Source organism: Lipotes vexillifer, unplaced genomic scaffold, assembly GCF_000442215.2.
Source record: "Lipotes vexillifer unplaced genomic scaffold, Lipotes_vexillifer_v1.1 scaffold1396, whole genome shotgun sequence".
NCBI classification, from domain to species: Eukaryota; Metazoa; Chordata; class Mammalia; order Artiodactyla; family Lipotidae; genus Lipotes; species Lipotes vexillifer.
The window spans coordinates 1,093,645-1,118,211 of record NW_006777671.1 but is presented as its reverse complement, the minus strand read 5'-3'; positions in this window follow the sequence as shown (position 1 = coordinate 1,118,211).

Here is a 24,567-nt window from a genome sequence, read left to right as displayed (position 1 = left end):
AAGACACTGATGAATAAATTGAGATGATACAAACAGATGGAGAGATATACTATGCTTTTGGACTGGAAGAATCAACATTGTGAAAATGACTACACAAAACTATCTACAGATTCAGTGCAATACCTATGAAACTACCAATGGCATTTTTCACAGAACTAGAACAAAAATTTTCACAATTTATATGGAAACACAAAATACCCCAGATAGCCAAGACAATCTTGAGAAAGAAAAACGGAACTGGAGGAATCCAGCTCCCACTTCAGACTATACTACAAAGCTACAGTAATCAAGACAGTATGGTACTGGCACAAAAACAGGAATATAGATCAATGGAACAGGATAGAAAGCCCAGAGATAAACCACGGACATAGGATCACCTTATCTTTGCTAAAGGAGGCAAGAGTATACAAGGAAGAAAAGACAGCCTTTTCAATAAGTGGTGCTGGGAAAACTGGACAGCTACATGTAAAATAATGAAACTAGAACACTTCCTAACACCATGAACAAAAATAAACTCAAAATGGATTAAAGACCTAAATTTAAGGCCAGATACTATAAAACTTTTAGAAGAAAATATAGGGAGAACACTCTCTGACATATATCACAGCAAGATCTTTTTTGATCTACCTCCTAGAATAATGAAAATAAAAACAAAAATAAACAAATGGGACCTAATGAAACTTAAAAGCTTTTGCACAGCAAAGGAAACCTTAAACAAGATAAAAAAACAACCCTCAAAATGGGAGAAAAATATTTGCAAATGAATCAACTGACAAGGTATTAATCTCCAAAATATACAAGCAGCTCATGTAGTTCAATTTAAAAAAAAAATGCTATCAAAAAAAGGGTGGAAGATCTAAATAGACGTTTCTCCAAAGAAGACATACAGATGGCCAAAAGGCACAGGAAAAGAAGCTCAGTACCACTAATTATTAGAGAAATGCAAATCAAAACTACAATGAGATAAAACCTCACACTTTTCAGAATGGCCATCATCAGAAAATCTACAAACAATAAATGCTGGAGAGGGTGTGGAGAAAAGGGAAGCCTCCTACACTGTTGGTGGGAATGCAAACTGGTACAGCCACTATGGTAAACAGTATGGAGGTTCCTTTAAAAACTGAAAATAAAACTGCCATAAGATCCAGTAACCCCACTCCTGGGCATATATTCAGAGAAATCCCTAATTTGAAAAGATACATGCACCTCAATGTTCATCGCAGCACTATTTACAATAGCCAGAACATGGAAGCAACCTAAATGCCCGTCAATGGAGGAATGGATAAAGAATATGTGGTACATGGATAAAGAAGATGTGGTACATATATACAATGGAATATTTCTCAGCCATAAAAAAAGAACAAAATAATGCCATTTGCAGCAACTTGGATGGACCTAGAGATTCTCATACTGAGTGAAGTAAGTCAGATAAAGAAAGACAAATATCATATGATATTGCTTATATGTGGAATCTAAAAAAAAGGCTACAAACGAACTTATCTACAAAACAGAAACAGAGTTACAGATGTAAAAAATAAACTTCTGAATACTGGGGGTAAGGATAAATTGGAAGATTGGTTTGATACATACACACTACTATATATAAAATAGATAATTAATAAGGACTTACTGTATAGCATAGAGAACTCTACTCAATATTCTGTAGTGGGCTGTATGGGAAATGAATCTAAAAAAAAGGAAAATAGTTGATATATGTATGCATATGACAGATTCACTTTGCTGTACACCTGAAACTAATACAACATTGTAAATCAATTATACCCCAAACCAAATTAATAAAATATAAAGTAAAATCAGTGAACCAAGTTTTTACCCTAGGAAGCTAGAAAAAAGAGCAAAATAAATAGAAGAAAAGAAAGATAAGAGTAGAAATCAATAAAATCAAAACAGACATTACAGAAAATTAACCATGTCAGAAGCTGTTCTGTTAAAACATCAGTAAAATTGTCAAGCATCTAGCTAGATAGATGGAAGGAAGGAAGGAAAGGAAGGAAGGGATAAAGTGAAGAAGGGAGGAAGGGAGAAAGGAGAGAGGGAGGGAAAGAGAGAAAGAAGGAAGGAAAAGAAAGAAAAGAAAAGGAAAGAAAAAGAACACACATTGCCAGTATCAGGAATCCAAATGGCATTATCACCACAGGTCCTACAGAAGTTAGAAGAATAATAAGAAAATACATCCAAATAAATGGAGACAAATCGGATAATGGATTATTAAAAATGACAGTTCTGGCCTACATGATATATAGATTCAAGGCAATTCCAGTCAAAATATTTCAGCAAGGATCTGTTGCAGAAATTTGCATACTGATCTAGAGTTTATGTGGAAAAACAAACGGTCTAGAATAACCAAAGCAATTTTTTTTAAAGAGAACAAAGTTTGAAGTCTTACCCAACCTGATTTCAAAATTTACTATAAAACTCTAACAATCAAGACAATTTGGTACTCGTGTAAGAATAGACTTTTTTTTTTTTTTTTTTGCGGTGCATGGGCCTCTCACTGCCGTGGCCTCTCCTGCTGCAGAGCACAGGGAAGCCCCAAGAATAGACATTTTGATTAATGGAACCGAACGGAGAATTCAGATCTAGACTCACATATATATTGGCAAGTGATTTTTTTTCCCCCTTGGTAATTGTTTTTCAATAGAGATGCCAAGCAATTTGAAGGTGGTCGCGGTGAAGAAAAATCCATTGTGTTTCCATACCCCAGCAAAAAAATTATTTGGCAACTGAAATAAAAATGTTGTCCCACACACTTGAGAAATATTTACACATAAATTAAAATATGAAAGATCGACTGTCAACAAAGCTGCCAAAGTAATTCAATGGGGAAAGGACGGTCTTTGTAACACATGGTGCTGGAAAAACTAGATATCTATATGGGACAAAAAGAACTTTAACCTTTTTCTCACATCTTATACAAAATTAACTCAAAATGAAACACAGAGGGGCTTCCCTGGTGGCACAGTGGTTGAGAGTCCGCCTGCCAATGCGGGGGACATGGGTTCGTGCCCCAGTCCGGGATGATCCCACATGCCGCGGAGTGGCTGGGCCCGTGAGCCATGGCCGCTGAGCCTGCGCGTCCGTGAGCCTGTGCTCCACAACGGGAGAGGCCACAACAGTGAGAGGCCCGCGTACCGCAAAAAAAAGAAAAAAAAAAAAAAATGAAACACAGACCTAAACATAAGGCCAAAAACTATAAAATTCCAAGAAGAAAACTAAAAAGAAATCTTTGTGATCTTGATATAGACAGATTTCTTAGCTAGGTCACAAAGAAAAGCATGAACAATAAAAGAAAAATTTGATTAATTGGCCTTCAACAAAATTTAAAAGTTTTGCCTTTCAAGGACACTAAAAAAACTTGGAAAAAATATCTGGAAATTCTTTTTCTGATAAATTAATTATATCCAGAATAAAAATTTCTTTTAAAAAACCTCTACAACTCAATAGTAAGAAGGGAAAAAAGATTTGAATAGATACATTACCGAAGAATATATGTAAGTGGGAAATCAGCACAATAAAACATGCTCAATATAACTAAGGTAATGCCTGAGTTATAACCTGACACTAAGAAGTCACTTAATTCTTACGTGAACTTGGACAGGTTTACTTCTTTGTCCTTCTTTGCATCAATTTCTTCATATACAAAACATCAATAATAATAGAACCTATCTTCATAGACCTGGGGTTGAGGATTTAAGAGTTTGAATGATATGAAGTGCTCAGAAAAATGCCTATCACCTAGAAAGTATACAGTAAATGTTAGTTACAGTAGTTGTAATTATTCAGACCTCTCTGCCTGGAAATTTCTTCTGAGAGAATTTCTAACCATAGTTGTTTTTTTCTAAGGCCACACATTTTTGTATTTATCACCTCCTCTCCCAAGAAAGAGGAAGGCAACAGGTGGGGGAAAACTTGACCCGCATAAGTTTTGACATGCTATTTTTGAGCACTAAATGAAATAATCATTGTAAAGTACTTAGCTATGTGCTTGGTACACAAGACATATTCAATAAACGTTAATTAGTGCATCTTTTCTCCTAGGTGCCTGGCACAGAGCTGGATCTATAGATTGTACTGTAAAGTCATTGCTGAATGAATGTAGTGGTATTTAGGCTTAAACTTCTATGCATGAGGGATTATATCTTTGGTCCTCTTGTTACAGCATCATAGGACCCCCAATTCACTAGATGTTTAACAAATATTCTTAGTTTACTCTGAAGAGGGAAGAGAAGAGGAGAATATTAGCTGATTGCAGCTCTTTAGCTGCAAATTTTCCACAGGAGCTGAGGTTAGAGATTTAGTGGGAGTAACACTAAATGCTTTCTACATTCTTAGAAAACCACAGTTACATTGATTATGCACTGTCAGTGGAATATTCACTGGAAGCTGTACCCCCTCTGAGGCTCTGAGTGGTGATGAGTTTTCTCTAATCTCTCCAAAAGGTCTTACCAGGCTTCTGCCAGCGCCTGGCATTTGAGAAAGCACAGCCTGGGGTGAGGGGTGCTGTCTGTGGCTACAGAACAGAGCAAAGCTAAGAGGCCCATAAGGGGATTAAACCTATGACCCACCCCTCATTAGCACAATGTTCTAGCCGACAAGGAAATAATGCAGACTCCTTGAGTGTTAGCAAATACTGACCTACTTAGATATGAGGGATAAAAGCACACATTTTCCCTCTGACATCAGCACAATCTTTCTCTGGGAACTGAAAAGACAGAGAAAGCCCTTTTACAGGGAATTTCTGGGTCAATAACTCTCATCTCATGCTCCTACAGTAATTACTGGATTATGTTCCCCAATTATTCTACCATCCACTAACTGCTTCTCTGCCTACCCACCCATGTTCCAACAAGTATTAGGCAACATGTCAGGCCGTTTGGCACTTCTGCAAATCATTTACCTCCAAACAACTAGATAGCTCTGTCTAGAATACTTTCATCACACACCCCCTTCTCCATCCCCCACCTCTTCCCCTCACCTCCACTCATCTGGCTAACACATACTCATCCTTCCTGTATCAGGGAGCTGTTCTCGAAGGCTTCATTTAGGTATCTTTCCTGGGTGCACTTCTGGAAACATACTCCCCCAATCACAATACTTACCACACTGTCCTCCCACGTCCTGGTTTCTCTCTCCCTAACCCCCAGTGCTGGAAGCACCCTAGGTGCAAGGGCTGTGTCTTGAGCAGAGTTGAATCCTATTATCTCTGTGCCTGGCATCAAGTAGAAATTCAATAAATATTTGTTAAATAAATGGATGACTGAAAGAAATTCCCTTTTTCCTCTTATATATGAAATAGCTTAAGTTATGCTAAATAATATCTGCAATTACTTAAATAGTACTTACTTCTAACCAGTCTTAAAGGTACTTCTCAAGTCTTGGCTTTTGCTAAAGTAGGACAAGAAAGTGGTTTGGAATCATATAGACCTGAATTTAAGCTCCCAGGAGATTATTAACTATATATGTGTTAATGTTTCTAAAATGATGATAATAATACCTGCCTTTCAGAGTTTCTGAGAAGGTAAAATAATATATATATACATATATATATATATATATATATATATATATATATATATATGAAAAGTTTCTGCTGCTCAATAAACATTAGTATCTTCCCTCTTTCTGTTCTCTGATTAACAAGCTTTCTCCTGAATTTGTCTTGTCTTTCATCAAGCAATAAATACTGTTTTTTTAATAGACACATAAATACACATATATACTCTTTCAAGTTAACTGGAAGAGCAAAAAATATTTAAAAATCAACTATCTTTGTGTGTATATAAATATGCTTTTTAAAATATCATACACATATATAAACTCTATAATTAATTGGAAAAGTAGAAAAGTATTAAAAATCTAATTGAATATATATATATTTGTTTTTTTAATATCTTTTCAGTTATCTTGTAAGAGTGCTGGGCATTCAGTAGAACCTTACACACATCAGTTCTTGGACTTTTTTTTTGTTTTTGTATTATTTCCTTGAAAATATCATTTCTACTTTCCTTATTCTCTCTTCTTCAAACTACAGATAGTTGAAAGACCTCCTGAACTGATCTTTTTATTTTTCTTTTATCACATAGTTTCCAATATTTTTTACCTTTATATTTATTTCCTGGAAGATTTCATCAATTTTATTTTCTAAGCTTTTTGTGTATATTTTAGCACATTTATTTGTTCTTTTAGACTTTTTTATTCTTTTTTTTTTTTTTACATAGGAATTTCTATGTGAACAATCACATCTTCTGTGAATAGAAACAATTGCACTTCTCCCTTAGTAATCTCTTTCTTTGCCTTCTCTTTTTTCTTTTTCTTTCCTTATTAATGCTTTATGATCCCATCTGACAAGAGTAGGAAAAGAAGAGCAAATTAAACTAAAAGCTAGGGGAGGAAGCAAATAATAAAGATAACAGCATAAATCAATGAAATAAAAAATAGTTTAACAATGGAGAAAATTAGCAAAGCCAAAAGAAATTAATATAATTAATAAGCCTCCAGCAAGACTGACTAACAAAGAAATAGAAAATACAATTCATTAATAGCAGAAATGAATGAAAGTATACCACTACAGATTATTCACACATTAAAAGGAAATTAAAGGACTATTCTGAAGAGTTTAAAGTCAATAAATTTGACAATATAGATGAAATGGGCATATTATTACATAATATAATCTACCAAACTACATAAAATGGAGCAGAACATCTGAATAACTCTATTTCCATTAAACAAATTGAATTCATTTTCAAAAACATTCACAAAGAAAGCTCCAGGTCCATAATTTGTCAATCTATAATTTTTAAACAATAGCTCTCTGGGGATTTGATATATTTCAAAAGGTATAAAACTTTGTTTAGAAATGAAAGCTAAAGATATATCTTTGGCTCAATTTTTGGTTATCCTTAGAAAACTATGGACTGGACAATTGAAGAACCAATGAAATTAAAGAAATCATATGTTTTGAATACTTAAATATAAAAAAGTCAATAATTTCATAAAATTTCTTACATATAAAAAGTCAATACTTTCATAAGAGCATAGTGATTATGCTTAAAATGAGCCTTCATGACTTGTTGCTTAACTTTTTTAAGCCTCACTTTCCTAGATTAGTAAACAGAGATGATTCTTCCTTTCAAGTTAATTGATGTATATCTAGTTACACACCCAAAGGAAGCACTGAAAATTAATAGATCTTTGAATATTGATACTGTTCTCTGCAAAGCACCCAGCTTATTATACACAGTAAGGCAAGTCACAACTCAACAAAATCCTATTTTGAATTCAAAAACTGAGAACTAACTCTTTTGTTCTCTGAGGTTCTGCCACAGCCCTCTTTCTCCAGATGCCTGAAGTGGAAATTTCCCAAATGGGATGGGTAGAGTGGGCAAAAGGGAATCATCAGAATTAGAAAGCTTCATCATTCAGTATCAACAGATATACAAATATCTGAATAGTTAGAATTGTGGAGATAAGACTTCCATGTGATTGAATTGTTTAAATCAAGCTGCTTAACCATATACACATACACATTCACAGAGATATAAAGACGCTGGGCAAGTTATTGAGAAAATTCAGGTATCTAATAATTATGATACTAAGAGGGAAGGGAAATATATCAGAATTAACCATGTAATCGTGAAAACTGATAAAATTAAGCAGAATATTGCATAATTCTTCCCTTGATTTTTCTTGAATGTCATACCTTTCTAAGTTCAAAAATTTTCTTTCAGTCTGAATTTAGATGCTGGATTTACTTATTTTTATTTTGTCTCTGTGTGTTTCTGGTTGTAAAAAGAATTAACATTTATGGTTATAGTTTTAGAAAACACAAGAGAAAACAAATAAAAACATGTCACATACAATTTTATGATTCATTGATGGCTGCTAACATGTGTGTATCTGAATGAAATTGAAATTATGCCCTTTACTGTATTATTATATACTTTTTACTATATAAGATTAAAAAAGAATTACTGTATAATAGTTAATTTAACCATTTTTTTTAGTTTTAATATTTAAAAATATTATAACTGTTCACTGTTTTAAATAACACTATTATGAACTTTGTAGTTTATTATTCTTTGTTTGCATTTATGATCTTTTCTTCCAGGCATATTCCTAGGACGTAAGTTGTTACCAAGTCCCAGCTCATACTGCTCATCACATGACAGGCCAGTAAATGGAGAGACAAGGTGTTGGGGCAAGGAATAGCAACTTTATTCAGATAGTCTCCAGACTGAGAAGATGGCAGACTAGCGTCCCAAAGAACCATCTTAAACGAGCTAGAATTCAGGCTTCTTTTATAAAAAGGGGAGAGGTGTGGCTGGTTGTTGCAGACTTCTTGGTGCCCATCAGACCCTGCAGACCTTGGAGGGGACATGAAAATCCTTTGCTCTTGCAGTTGTCCAGTCCACGTGGGTCTGGTCAAATGTTCCTGTAAACCTCCAACAAAATAAATGTTATTCTCTGTTACGCAACTTTTTATCTCTTTTGAACGAAAAGTATTAGGCCTTTAAATGTCAAGCCTGGGATGCAGAGACTTGAGAAAGGGTTATTATATATATTTCAGGCTATAAGCAACATTCTTTTAGAAAGGTGCAAGGCCAGCATGACTAAGCACGGGCAACAGAGCACAATGGAATTAGGCTTGTTCTTCTCTGTTACAAAATTACTGTATCAAAGGAAATTAAATCTTAAGGTTTTGTCAGATATTTCCAAATTACCCTCAAAAAATTATCAATTATCAATCTCACCATGAATACATGAAAAGTATCGCTTCATACCTTTCCACCCTTCTAACATTAGTTACCAATATTGTTTCTGATATTTATCAGTTTGGCAAATGGAAAAGTAGTGTATCATTCTGATCCTATTTTAATTTCTTTGATTACTCATGTATCCTATCTGTGTCTGGTTTCCAAATATCTTTCTAAAAGGAAATCTACTCCATAAAGTATAAACGAATAAGATTATTCATAGAACTCATATAATAGGTACTTACATGGCTAAATATTTAAAACATACTTGAGTTTATTACTTTAAAGAATTTTTATCAGATTTCTGTGAGAGAAGATGTGAACAGCTATTGAATTTGGAGAGGAAAACAGCTAGTGTATTCGTTAAGAACACAACTCTAGTGCCTGATATCCTCAGCTTGAATCCTCATTCTACCATGTAGTATACATGGCTTATGGCAGTTTACTTAACCTGTCTGTACCTCAGTTTCTTCATCTGCAAAAGAGAGCTGATAATAATGGCGCTATTTCATAGAGCTGTGGTAAGGATTAAATGGAATACTCAAGTGAAGGGTGAACAAACAAAAATTATTAATTACCATTGAAATGTAGTTTTAAATTTTTCCACAGTACTTCATCTCTCAGCTTTTTTGTTCTCCCGTCTTCAAGTATGTAGCAAGGTTAAATCCTTTTATTATTATCATATGAATTTTAAGTGTTCAAGTTTGTTAAGTTCACTAAGAATGCCAACAGAGTTATAACCTGTATCTCAAAAAATTGTCTTGCTCCTTTTTAGTTTTTATGGGACATAGATTGTTGAACTGCACCACAGATGAGTCACCTCCTAAGTGAAGTCTACCTATTCCTCCCTGCTCCTAACCTGTTCCAGTTATGATTAATTTCTTCTCCCTCTGGTTTCCCATGACACTTTATTCATCTTATAATAGCAGGCATGTGCACATTGTAGCCATATAGCCAAATTATTATTTTAAAAGTTTGTTTCCCACATGCTCAGGTGGCTCTCTGGGATAGTAACTGTGTCTCACTCATCCATTTCCCCAGGGCCTCACATAGTTTTTCAGCAATAATGTAAAGAATAAGTGAATAGTAAAGATACATTTGGGGCTTTCAGGATAAAACAACTTTGAACAGAGACTAATATGTGAACCACAAATCAACCATTCATAAACCATAGGCAGCAGGCCATTCAGACAAAATACATAAAACAATGGTTTTCAGACATTGGTCAAAAAGCAGTGGAAGACTGTGGTCCCTGAGAAGAGTAAAACAAATGAGCTAAGTCTTACAAATCCCCAGCTTACTACTGGAGGAAATTTTGTAGGCTACAGTTCAAGGAAGGAAGAACCCAGAGCCTAGAGTACCCAAGTAGTTGAGGAGAAAGAAACCTACATTTGAGTAGCAGCTATGATAGAGGAAGAAGCTGCAGTGTCAGAGAGGGGAGAGAGAGAGAGAGCTCTGGAGACCTGCAGAACCTTTAGCTTGAACCTTTAGCTGAGCACTTATCTGCACAGACATGAGAAGGAACCCACAAGAAAAGAATTGCCACAAAGCAGGGGGTTGAAAATTCCTCATACAAAGCTGAGAAGAGTCTGTGTTTCCACCAGACAGAATGGAAAGATATCAATGAATAAAATCCTTACAAGGACATTACCTTAGTATAGGAGTTACATTATCCCCAGGCTAAAAGCTGCTCTGAAAAGGCAATAAAGAAAGCATAAAGTCAAGTCTCAAAAGAATCAAATTGATTTAAAATAACTTATCTGGGTGCCAGAAGAAAATCCAACACTATTCAAAAGAATGCAAAAAAATCTCCATCAAACAGTATATAATTCATAATAAAAATTTGCCATGGGCTTCCCTGGTGACGCAGTGGTTGAGAGTCCGCCTGCCGATGCAAGGGACATGGGTTCGTGCCCCGGTCCGGGAAGATCCCACATGCCACGGAGCAGCTGGGCCCGTGAGCCATGGCTGCCGAGCCTGCGCATCTGGAGCCTGTGCTCTGCAACGGGAGAGCCCACAACAGTGAGAGGCCCGCGTACAGCAAAAAAAAAAAAAAAAATTGCCAGGAATGCAGGAAAGGCAGGAATATATAACATATAATCAGGAGAAGAATTACTCAATAGAAATAGACACAAAAAAAGACAGAGGTGTTAAGATGAGCAGAAAAGGACATGAAAACAGGTATTACAAGTAAACTTCACATGTTGAAGAAAATAAAGGAGACATGAACATAATGAAGAGATAAATGAAAGATAAAACAAATGATCCAAATAAAATTTTGGAAATATACAAAATTTAAAATACATTGAGAGGGATTCACAGATTAGGCACTGAAGAAGAAACAATCAGCAAACCTGAAATCATAGCAAAAAGTAATCCAAAAAGAAGCACAGAAAGAAAATAAACAGTATTTATGATCCATGGGACAATATCAAGCAGATAATATGCATATGATTCAAAAACATATTTGTAGGAATCATGCTCAAATGTATTCCAAATCTGATGAAAACTATAAATCCAAGAAGCTCAATGAATCCCAAACAAAATAAAAATAAACAAAATTATACCAAAACAATCATGATCAAATTGCTGAAAACCAGCCATAAAAAGAAAATTTTAAAAGCACCCAGACAAAGAGACACATTACATAAAGAGGAACAAAAAGCATGAGCCATTATGCAAACTAGAAGACAAATGAGCAACATTTTTAAAGTTTTGAAGGAAATTAAACTACCAACTTAGAAATCTATTCTTAGGGAAAATATCTTTCAAAAATAAAGAATTTTTCAGATAATCAGAACCTAAAAGGATTTATTACTAGCAGATATGCATTATAAGAAACATTACAAGAAGTTCTTCAAGCAAAAAGAAACTGATATTAGATGCTAATTTTGACCTTAACAAAAGAATGAAGAGCACTGGAAATGGTAGATTTGTGAGTAAATATATATTTCTTTCCATTTTAAAATTTCTTGAAAAGAACTGCTTAAATAGAAGTGATAGTAATAAATTATTGAATTTATAACACATGTAAACTGTATGACAAAAACAGCACAAAGGAAAGGGACAGTGAAAGTGGAAGCACACTGCTGTAAGCTTCTCAGACTATACATGAAGTGGTATAAGATTATTTAAAGGTAGACTCTAGTAATATGGAGATGTATTTTGTAAACCATAGAGCAATCACCAAAATTAAATAAGTGGACAAATAAATGAAACAAAGAGATTTGGCTAGGAAATTTATAAATGCAGTTAGAAAGGAGTCATAAAAAATTATTACTTAATCCAAAAAAAAGCAAGAAAAAATAGAACAAATAGAAAACAAATAGATTTAAATCCAGACCTATTGATAGCTACATTAAAATTAAAAATTATATTAAATAAATTAATTGTAGAAGAGAGATTGTTATAGTGGATTAAAAAGCAAGCCCCAACTAAATACTGTTACAAGAAACCCATCTCAAGTATAAAACAGTTTAAAAGTAAAAGGATGAAAAAAAAATACCATAAAAACACTAAACTTAAGAAAGCTTATATAGGGTCTTCTCTGGTGACACAGTGGTTAAGAATCTGCCTGCCAATGCAGGGAACAAGGGTTTGAGCCCTGGTCTGGAAGATCTCACATGCCGTAGAGCAACTAAGCCCATGAGCCACAACTACCGAGCCGGCACTCTAGAGCCCATGAGCCACAACTACTGAGCCTGTGTGCCACAACTACTGAAACCTGTGCACCTAGAACCCATGCTCCACAACAAGAGAAGCTACCACAATGAGAAGCCCGCGCACCGCAATGAAGAGTAGGCCCTGCTCACCACAACTAGAGAAAGCCTGCACGCAGCAACGAAGACCCAACGCAGCCAAAAATAAATAAATAAATAAATAAATAAATAAAAAGAGTAAATTAAAAAAAAAAAAAGAAAGAAAACTTGTGTAACTGTATTTCGTACTCTCAGTCAAAGCAGTTCAGAAAAAGAAATATAGGGTGATTACAAAGAATATTTTATAGTGTTAAGGTGTCAATTTGTCATTGAGTCATAACAATCCTAAATTTGTATGCATGTGAAAACAAGCTTCAAAATACATGAAGCAAGAACTGGTAGAACTGATAAGAGACACATTCACAACTTGAGTTAGAGACTTCAACACTCTTCTCTCAATAATTAATAGAACAAACAGAAAATTAGGAAAAGTAAAAAGACTGGAAAATGTTATCAACTAATTTGACCTAACTAACATTTATGGAACAGTCCACATAACAACAGCAGAATGAGCATTCTTTTGAGTGTACACTAAATACTCACCAAGGAAGGCTATATTCTGAGGCATAAAACACATTTCTATAAATCATCTAAATTGATAAAAAAGAATTGAAGTCTTATTGATTGAAAATTATTTTATTTGATCCTTCAATGGAATTAAATTAGAAATCTAAAAATTTTTTTCTGAAAATATTTAAAATATTATAAAATTAAATAACACATCTAAATAACCTATAGGTCAAACAAAAAATGACAAAGGAAATTTTTAAATATCTTGAATTCAGTTAAGATTAAAACACAACATAAAATCAGTAGGGTGCTTACAGTGAAATTTATAACTTTAAATACTTATATTAGAAACCAAGAATGATCTTAAATCAACAATCTAAGCCTGAAAAAGAAAAGCAAATAACACAAAGTAAGATGAAAGATAAAAGCAAATATTAAAGAAATGGAAAACAGAAAAACAAAAGAGAAAATTGGTGACAGAAAAAGCTAGCTCTTTGAAAAGATCAACAAAATTGGTAAATTTCTAGTGAGACTGATCAGGAGAAAAAAAGAAATGACAAACTATCAAAATCAGGAATGAAATGGAGGCATCACCACAGATCTAGATGTATTAAAAGGAAAACAGAGATATTATGAACAATTTTATGCCAATACATTTGGCCCCTGAGATGAAATGGAAAAGTTCTTGAAAGTCACAAATTTCCAAAGCTAATTCAAGATGAAACAGATTATCTGAATAGTAGATCTATTAAAGAAATTGCATTTGAAAAAAAAAAGAAATTGCATTTGTATTTAATAACCTTACTACAAAGAAAACACTAGGCCCCAGATGGTATCACTGGAGATAATGAATTCTGCCGAACATTTAAGGAAGAAATAATACCATTTCTATACAAACTTTTGCAGAAAATAAAAGCTTTACACTGATACCAACCATAGAAACTATAAGATGAGAAAACTACAAATCAATATGCCTCATGAACATAAATATAAACATCCATAGCAAAAATGGTAGCAAATCAAATCCACCAATAGATAAAAGGAAATAAATTGTGACCAACTGAAGTGTATCCTAGAAAAGCAAGGTGGGTTTAATACTCAAAGTCAATCAATGTGTTTCCCTATTAACCAACTAAAAAGAAAAACTAAGAGATCATATAAATAAATGTAGAAAAACTATTTAACAAAATTTATCATCCATTCTCAGGAAACAAGAAATAGAAGGGATCTGCCACAATATGATCAAAGACAAATTCAAAAACCCTTTCTTCCTAAATTTTGGAATAAGGCAAAAGATGTTTGCTCTCACAACTTCTATTCAACATTGTACTGGAGGTCCTAGCTAGTACAATAAGTCACATAAAAATAAGGGAATGGGACTAGAAAAAACTGAGTACTTATCCAACTTCTCATAGCTAGAAGGTAGACAAATAAAGTATCCTTGTCTCTAGTCTGCTCTGATGGCACTGTGTTCTTCACCTCAGTGCACCTCCTGTCCAGTAAAACAATGGGAAGAATATTTCATTTTATTCTATTCTTGGTGAAGGAGTTATTTCATAATTGTAGTTCAAGATGAAAACAGATTCACCCATTGGGCAGAATCATGGGTAACACACCATTCTCTGCACAACACTATTAAAGATCCCCCTCTAGATAAGCAGCTCACACTGTACCCACTATTTTGGACATAAGGTTTTTGTGGGAAGCTCTAAAAGTGCATGCAGCAAAAACCCATTCAATATAATAAGCAAGGTACGTGGCATGAACATATCTTGCGGGAAAACAAAAATGCCTTAGCAAAAGTATCTGCTTTCAATCTCCAGAGGAGAACCTTGAATTTCAGGACATCTAAGTAATTAGCTTACAGTCACAAATCAAGTTTTAAAATGGGAGGAAGGAGGAGATGGTGGGTTTTGAAAGAAACCCTGAAACTCCATTAATGGTTTTGTGCTCTGACCACAAAACCTCTATCCCTCTCTAACCCTAGCCATAGAAGTATTCTTCTGCTTGCTATTTGACAGTCTGTGCCAGTTCTGCACAGCTTCCTTGAATCAGAAGGAAAGGCTTCTTTTAGGACTCCATATTTCTCTCTGAGAACAAGCTGAATTGCTAGAGGCAAGGCGGGAGTTCCTCAAGCAAACAAAGGAAATAGTTGAAAGGACCCTTACCGAGGCCACAAAACAGGTCCTCCAGAAAACCAGTCTTTATCTCTAACCTCTTTGCAAAGGTTGGCAAGAATACATAGCGCTTCCTGAGAGAGATTACGTGGGTAGTGGCTGCAGTAGCGGCAGAGCTGTGTGTCAGCATATTGAGTCAATGGAAGTACACAAGCTTTGCCAAAGCAAAGCAGACAGGATGCAGGCTGCTGGTTCCAGGGTGAAGCTGGCGTCAGGTGCTGGGGATTTTTTCTACCTTTTGATGGGGCAAGAAACAACTCTTGCCTCCTTCTTTGAAAACCCACTTCACAGGTTCTTTAACAGTTGAAGTGAATAGATCTATATATGGCTTTGTTTTCACTGAACAAAGAATCATCCTGATTCTTGTTTTTTACAGTGGTGAAGGCCAAAGGCACAGAAATGTGGACGCTCACTTAAACAAGTAAAGATGGCTGGCTTTTTCAGTTAATTTGTCCTACTGAGTAAAGAACACACTACACTAAGGTTCATGAAAAAGGAAAAAATACCAATTATTAACAGCTAAATTTTATTGTATGTTTATGTATAAGCTACTGTGCAAATCTTTTTAAAAATCTTAACACAGTCTTATGTGTTATTATTTGCATTTCTCAGTTGATGAAACAGGGACTTGAAAGTGTTAGTAGTTTGCTTGTTGACAAAAAGTAAGTGACGATGCCAGATTTGAAACTAGTTTTGTTTGATTCCAATATCTATCTATAATTATTCTAAATTCCTTTTTAAAGAGACAAAACAGTTCCTGATCTCAAAGCAATGTATTTCTTTAGTTAACTACACCACAGTTTGCCAGCCAGTCAGAATTAGCTATAGACCTCAGAACCTGAGCTGACAGAAATGTAAAACTCTTACTGTTTCCATACCTCCCTTTTCTGTCATGTTTTGAAGAGCTCCTAGTTGTAAAGGGAATAGCTTTGGCAGGGACCCTCCTTGCCTCAGTTCTACTGCGTTCAGTGATTCTGTGTTCAACAGCATGCTCTCCTCTGAGCTCAGAAGCAAAGCCATGGGGAAGTTCCTTGGATAACCTTTATGCTGGTAGATGGATCACCATCTAGATTTAGATGGACATATTTAGAATTCAGAATCTGAAATGGGTTAGCTCTAATCAAGGTTGCAGAAATATGTTCCTGCCTGTTAATAGGGGCTGCCTGCTAGCTTATCAGAGGTGTGCCGGCTTAGCAATAACTGTGATTATGTTATAATGGTTGAACCACTTAGTAAAATACATGTGAGAAATATATATGTACGTATACATATATGTGTACATATGCATTTGTATATATGTACATATAATATAAAATATATACATATAATATATACAGTATATGTATATATTGGTGTCTGAATATTTAGGAACCAGTTGAGCACATGTCCAAATACATTTAATAATGAGTTATACTGATCAAACTATTTGAAGCCTCCAATGCAATATAAATGCTTATATTATTTTATTCATTTGTTATTTATGACAATCATTACATTTTAGACATAGTAGTAGGCTCTAAAGATACAAATAAAAAATATATATATTGTTTCTGTCCTCAGGGAGTTCATTTGCCATTTTTATCTAATGATATCTTTCAATGAAAATGACATTTTTTCTCCTTTTTTTTTGGATATAGTTTGCAATACATTTTCAGTTTAACTTGGGGCTTGTATTTTCTACAATTTAGCAGACTAGATAATCAGATATTCTGAACAACTTTTCTGACAAAAATGGTTGAAATGTTGTGCGTGTGTGTATTTAGAATATTTTAAGTGCATTACTAAACTGGCAAGAAAGTATATAATACGGCAAAACAAAGTATATGGAGAGGTAGAAAGCAAGCAAGTACAAAATCCAGCTTTGACCCCAAGGAAATCTGTTGAACCCTGGTGAACTTGAACATATGTTTTGAAGCCCATGTAAGGCACAGAAGAAAGTAGACAAACCTTAGGGCACACCTAAAGTAGAAAGTCTAATGGTAGGCCCTCACATAAAGTTGAGACTTCATTGGAATACAATTTCCTCCTAGAAGTAAATAGCAAGGAAGCATTTTTTTTCTTCACTTTGGCACTAAGTGTAAAGAAAAAAATCACTCTTAAGAATTTAGAACTATAAGCCAGCCCTCAAACAGGTTTTTGGCCCAAGTTAAAACTTTCTGGGTGGTACAAAAAAAATTCAAATAGAAATTTTGATATAAAAGTGTCCTGGATTTTACTGCCTTCTTCAGGTGATAAGAAGAAGCAAAACAAAGTCCTTTCTGAAGGACTTTAATTTCAACATGACCTGAAAAAATTCTCTCAGATAATGATCCAAGAGATATGAGCAAAAAGCCAAAAATTGCAAATATACAGGTAAACAAAGAACTATGAGTAAGAGCCAGAATAAATAACATTGCTGAATCATACGGACAAAATTCCTGATATTGGAATTATCAGATTCTGGATATAAAATTTAAATGTTTGATATGTTTCAAGGAGTGAATTCTGAAAACATAAGCATAAACCAAAGACTCTTAAGAGAAACAGATCTGAAGAAATATAATTTGAAAATTAAAGTGGCAATAAATTAAATGAAAGTAAACAATGAAGGGATTAAAAGAAGATTAGAAATAAGTGAGGAGAAAATTAGTAAAAGAAAAATAGGTCCAAAGAAATTATCCAGAATGTTCTGAAGTAGACATATTGAAATAATGAAAGAGATTAATAAAATAAGCAGAGAGAATGGAAAAATCCAACATACTCTAATTAGAAGTCCAGAAGGAAATAATAGTGTGAATGAGGAAGAAGCAATATTTGAAGAATTAATAATGGAGAATTTTCCAGAAAGACACCAACTCAAACCCAAGAAGTTTAAAAATAAATCCACACCTAGACCTATCCTAATGGAACTCTAGGACACCAAAGACGAAGAGATTTAAAAAGCAGTCAGTGAGAAAAGTTTAACATGGGTTTGGTTATTTGTCTCAAAACAAAATGATAACCAATCAAACCTTGCAAAAGAAAGAATTATTGCCATTTTTAGTGGATTCCAGTAATATTTTTGAATAAATGAATCAATTGTAAGCAGCAGATCCAGGATGAAAGCCTTCTGATCCCAAAATCTGTGTTTTAAAATATATATCACTCACTTTGTAAATAGGAAAGGTTGCAAAGCTATGTTCCTGAAATTTTGATCATGGCTGTTTTGCTGTAAAGATCTATAGCCATCCTCTCAGATTTTAAACATTGCACAATTCTGCCAAAATAATTTATCCTAATTATCACTTTTGCCTTGCTATATCACTGATTAGAAACTTTGAAAGAGTATCTACTTCCTAGCACATCATAACAAAACACCTCTCAGAACTGTGGAACAGCAGTATTGGCTAACGGTTGCACCCTAGAAATGGCTGGATATGGGTTTAAAGTTATAGATATATGATCTGGAAATTTTCCTAATGTATTTATGTTTTCTTGGCTTGTAAACTGGAAATAATAATGGCATCTACAATTTGTGGCAAGGATTAAGAGAAATAATATATGTCAAGTGCTTTGCACAGTACTGACTCAGAATAAATTGTCACTGAAGTTGGCTGTTACTATTAGATAGTCATTCTATTTCTTCATTTTTTAATCTTCTATTGTACTCACCCCAAACCCTTCTCCTTACTCTCTTGTCCTGCTGGCTTCTGCTTCAAGGTCAGTGGTTCTCAAAGTGAGGTCCCCACATTATCAGCATCACCTAGGAATCTGTTAGAAATTCAGATTCTTGGGTCTCACCCCAGACCTACTGAATGAGAAACTCTGGAGGCAGGGCTCAGCAGTCTGCGTTTTAACAAACCCTCCAGGTGATGCTGATACACATGAGGACCACTGTTCTGAGCCATTGTATATGTAGCTCAGCTCTGCTCAACATGTAGGCTTTTGCAAACCTGTGGAGAAGCTCTTGGTTGTCACAATGCTTGATAATCCCTACTGGCAATTAGTGGGGCAGGGATGCTAAATGTCCCAAAATACTCACTTCCTAAACCTTCACCTCCTTCTGCACCTGTTGAAATCCTGTGCAATTTCCAAGGATTGGCTCCTTTACTCTTTATCTTCTTTATCTATTTCAGCCCAGACCATGATCTCTCTGAGGATATGACTATAGACATTTTGTATATTTAATATTCCCTCATGTTCCATTAGTTTAGTGGATAAGACCATATGCCAGGAAGCCAGAATGCCTGGATATAAATCCTACCTCTGTGACTTAACATGCAGCCTTGGATTTTATTACTTACCCTTTCTGAGCCTCAGTTTCCTCATCTGTAAAATGGGGTTAGTAATGGTACATACATTAAAGAGTTGTGTGGATTAAGCCTTTAGAACAGTGCTTGGCACAAAGTAAGCACTATACAAATGTTGGCTCTTATTCTGTATCCCCTTTGGCATCTACATAATGCTGAGAACTTACTACATGCCTCATACATTTCATTGACTCATTGATTGGCCAAAGAACCTCAGACCTTATTCCCAATTCAACCTCCACACATTCATTAGAAGACTCAGGGGAGTAATGATCACCAACTTTAAATTCATAAAGTACTGCCATGTAGAACAAGAATTGGCTTATTCTTTATTGCTTTAGAACATAGGACTTGGAACTAAGTTTCAGGATGAGTAATGGAGTACATTTGCTCTGTGTCCCTGCTGCATCTCTTCCTCCAGTTCCTGTGACAGCAGAGGTCAAAGATTTGGGAATTTTGGATGCTAGCCATCTCTTTCAATTTCTTTCTACTTGAGAGATATAGATGAGAACACAATCATATTTCCAGAGCCTCTGAGATTCTTTCTATTTGATTCATGTTCTTCTTAATGGTTTTGCTCAAAAAGAGCCTTGTTTCCTGCCAATTTCTGATGGCTGTCCTCCATCACCTGCCCTTTTGTTTCCCAGAAACCCACAGGCTATTAGCTTAAGTACGCATCACTGGCAGGGGCCCTACCTTTGGCAGCACTAAGAACAGCATGGGCCGATGAAATTCTCTTTGGAGACTGCCCATCCAAACACCGAGTGCATCCAAAGCTAGAGGTGATGACATCTTAGCCTGATGTGGAAGAAGTACACAGGGTTCTGGATGGTTATGTAATAAGGGAAAGAAGAGGAGGTGGTGCATGACTGTGGAAAGAGAGCATCACAGGGGTAGGCTTTGGTTTTGTGAGGAAGCCTGAGAATAAGAAAGGTGATGTAGGCTCTGTTTTGCATGTGATGTCATACTAACAAAGGTAGCCAAAAACCCCTGTGGAAGGAAAATACAGTTCTTATTGTTGGCATGAAGGAAAAGAATAGGTCTGGGCCTTTGTTCATTTGTCTGTGAGACTCCCTAAAATTAAACTCTTACTTCACTGAGTAGTCATCCCAGGCAGCAAATTAATTCACAAAATAATCCAATAAATAAATATCCTGGAAAACATTTATGGCAACATCCAACATGTATTAAACTATGCTATCAAATGAGCTAATTCTATCTATGACGATCTGTCTGTTGATTCTGTAGTTAAAAGGAGTAGGAAGAGAAGAAAGAAGAGGAGAAGGAAGGATTGCAGGATTATTTCAGCCAAGACCAATCTTGGCAGGACTGTCAGGCCCCCAGGCTCATCCTTAGATTGGCCAGTTTGTGGCTTCCATTTGATCAATTTAACCAGGGGAAACTATGACTGGTGAATGGACTCACAGCAATGAAGCGCACAACAGAGAAATGAACAAAACCAGACTATTTCTTTATTAGTTTAAGCTGAGAGGTAAACATTCTAAAGAAACTGATTACCACAGGAGCAAATGGTATCATTTTATACTCAACTGGAAAAAAAAAATGGACAAAAGACTTGAATACATTCTTTCACAAAAGAAGATATGAAAATGGCCAATAACTGTATGAAAACATACTCAATCTGGGAAATGCAAACTAAAACCACAATGCAATGAGACTGCATATCTACCAGAATGGCTAAAATTACTTAGTCATTGGCAATAACAGATCAAATGGACTTTCAAGCACTGCTGGTGGGGATAAAAGTGTGTCACACCACCCTGGAAAACTTGACAGTATCTACTAAAACTGAACGTACACATACCCAAGTCCCAGGAATTTCATTTGGAGGCCAATACGCCAATTTCCCAAAATTTACTAAAAGGTACATATGTGAATGTTCATAGCAGCATTATTCATAACAGCTAAAAATTGGAAACAACTCAAATGTTTTTCAAAAGTTTGGAAGGGATAAATACATTGTGGTATTACTACAATGGAATCATATAAAGCAATGAAAATAAACAAACCATTACAACATGTGGCACAAGGGAGAAATCTCACAGACCCAATGATTATATATTATGTGATTACACTTACATGAAGTCTAAAAACAGGCAAAACTGATCTATAGGAAATGAAGTCGGAATTGTGATTATGTATCAATTGAGAAATAACTGAAAGGAGTTAAAAGGGGAGAGATTCTTGGGTACTAGTGATGTTCTTTTCCTGGATCTGGATGGAAGTTACATGAGTGTATTCACTTCTTAAAAATTAGTCAAGCTGTCACTTGTGGTCTATGCATATTTCTGTTTATATGCTGTTCATCAGTGGTTCTCCGATGGGAGTGATTTTGCCTCCCAGGGGACACTTAGCAATTTCTGGAGAAATTTTTGGTGGTCACAACTGGGAAGGTATACTGGCATCTAGTGGGTATAGACCAAGGATGCTGCTAAATATCCCATGATACAAAGTACAGCCCCCTACAACAAAGAATTATCTATACATCAATAAAAACAAGTGTTCAAAATAAAATATCAGCAAAATAATAATATTAACAATAATTTGCATGGCTTACACAACACTAGTATAACACATTCCTTATTAAAGCTAAGGTGCTCATATACTGTGTCCACTTGAACTGTACAAGTCAGTCTACACCAAATATGGCAAGCCTATAACCAAGATTCAAAGTTCTTTGTAACTGTGGAGAAGCCACATGCTGAGTGAAGGAACAAGGATTTAAACATAGAAAAAATGGACAAGTAAATGCATTCACCTTCATGGTATCCCATTGAGTGCCTCTACACTGACATCTGGGAGGGAAGCTACTGGATATTTTGTTCACATTTGAAACTCCAATATGTTGCATAGTTACTACATGAAATAAGCACTATTTGTTGAACTTATGAATGAACGTGTCTGCCTGAGGCCCTCCCAGCCATGTGTATCATCCTCTAATACAGTAAGTCCTCCTACCCTTTGTCTCTCCAATGTCCCAAGACCTAAACTTTTCCTTTATCTTCCCTCAACTCAAAATTTATCTAGTTTACCTATCCTGCATCCTACCAGGTAGCCATCTAATTTCTCTGATACATTTATACATGCCAAGGTCTCAATTGTGTCAGTAGACTGATGTGTTACCAAGTTTTATAATTTAAAAAAGTTGAAGAGACAGTTCCTAAACCAAAGAAGTAACTGATGCTAGAAATTTCATGTGTTTGTGAGGCCTGTGAGGGAGAAAAATAAAGAAGGGCAAAGAGATGTTTCAGTGACCCCCATCGAACACTGAAAAGAGCTTCCTTTGGTAGGAAGGCACCTTACTGTGGTATTTATTGTGGTAGGAAGGAAGCTCATGAGAGATTATCACACATTTATGGGGTCTTCATACATCCAAAGACATCAATCCAACATTTAGGGTAAAGAGTGTGGAAGCAGGAGTACTCAAGCTGAAATTTTTAGAGACTGTTTTGACTTTCTATGTGTGGTAGACAGAATAAGGCTCCCCCCACCCTTGAAAGTTGTCCCTGTCCTAATTTCTGGAACATGTGATTTATTAGATTACATGGCAAGGGGGAATTAAGGTGGTAGATGGAATTAATGTTGCAGATTGAATGAAGTTGCTAATCAGCTGACTTTAAAATAGAGAGATGATCCTGGATTATTCAGTCGGGCCCAAGCATCCTTAAAAGGTGAGGAGGGAGGCAGAAGAAAACCAGGAAGATGACAGTGTTAGAAAGATTCAGCCCAACATTGCTGGCTTTGAAGTTGGAGGAAGAGGGCTGTAAGCCAAAGAATGTGAGCAGCTTCTATAAAGTGGAAAAGTCAAGGAAACGGGTTCTCCTAGAGCCTTCAGAAGAAATGCAGCCTTGCTAACACCTTGATTTTAACTCGATGAGAACCATTTTGGATTTCTGATGTTCAGAACTGTTAGATAATAAATTTATGTTATTTTAAGTCACTAAGTTTGTGGTCATTTGTTAGAGCAGCAATAGGAACTCATACACTATGTTATTGGCTTGCCGAAAAGCCATGGATCCCCAAACAAACAGTAATATAATTTATATTTGACTTTTGAGTATAATTAAAGGGAACATACCTGGATCCAACCCTCCCCTCCCCAACACACACACTTGCAATCTTTAGTCATTTACATTTCTGCCCATGACATTCCCCTTCTAATGGCATCTTGGTTTCAGGATTCAAGGAGGAAACTGGGTAGCCAGGGACTGATTGCAGTTACTATGGGTTAATTGACAGACACCTGAATGGCTGCACAGGCATTGACTGGAGTCAAAATGGAATTGTGCAGATGGAGAGAGAAAAACGTGTTTACTCTCTGACAAAGAGGATATCTGCAAAAGAAAGCAGTCCTTTTGCTGACAAAGTTAGTGATTTGTGGATCTGCAAAACTAGGACATAAAACACTCAGGTGCAAATAGATGTCTGTACATATAAAAGTGAAATAAGTAATTGGAGGTTTCTGCTAGAGAGTCAATTCATTAAGTCCATATCCAGGAACAATGCAAAGCCAATCTATGATCCAGGTTGAAGAGCCAAACCACGCACCGAGGGCAACCAAGGGGTGGCTTAGGGAAGCAAAAATACCCACAGTCATCCTCAGCCCCATCACTCAAATCACTCTAAATAAACACCTAACCCAAGTAGAAACATGATTACTATGTAAACACAGCTTAAGCTACTGGCAAATAAACGTTTCTTCATAAAATTAGTATGCTTGTCCTCAAAAAGGAGTTTCAGAGGAGTCCTTTACCCACGATTCCAGTGAGATCACAGGTCCCATGCCCTTCCTATATGGAAATTCTGGACATGTCATAGCATACATCAGGGGTAGTTTTCTTTCATTCAGTAAGCACAAAGGGGCTTCCCTGGTGGCGCAGTGGTTGAGAGTCCACCTGCCGATGCAGGGGACGCGGGTTCATGCCCTGGTCCGGGAAGATCCCACATGCCGCGGAGCGGCTGCGCCCGTGAGCCATGGCTGCTGAGCCTGCGCGTTCGGAGCCTGTGCTCCGTAACGGGAGAGGCCACAACAGTGAGAGGCCCGCGTACCGCAAAA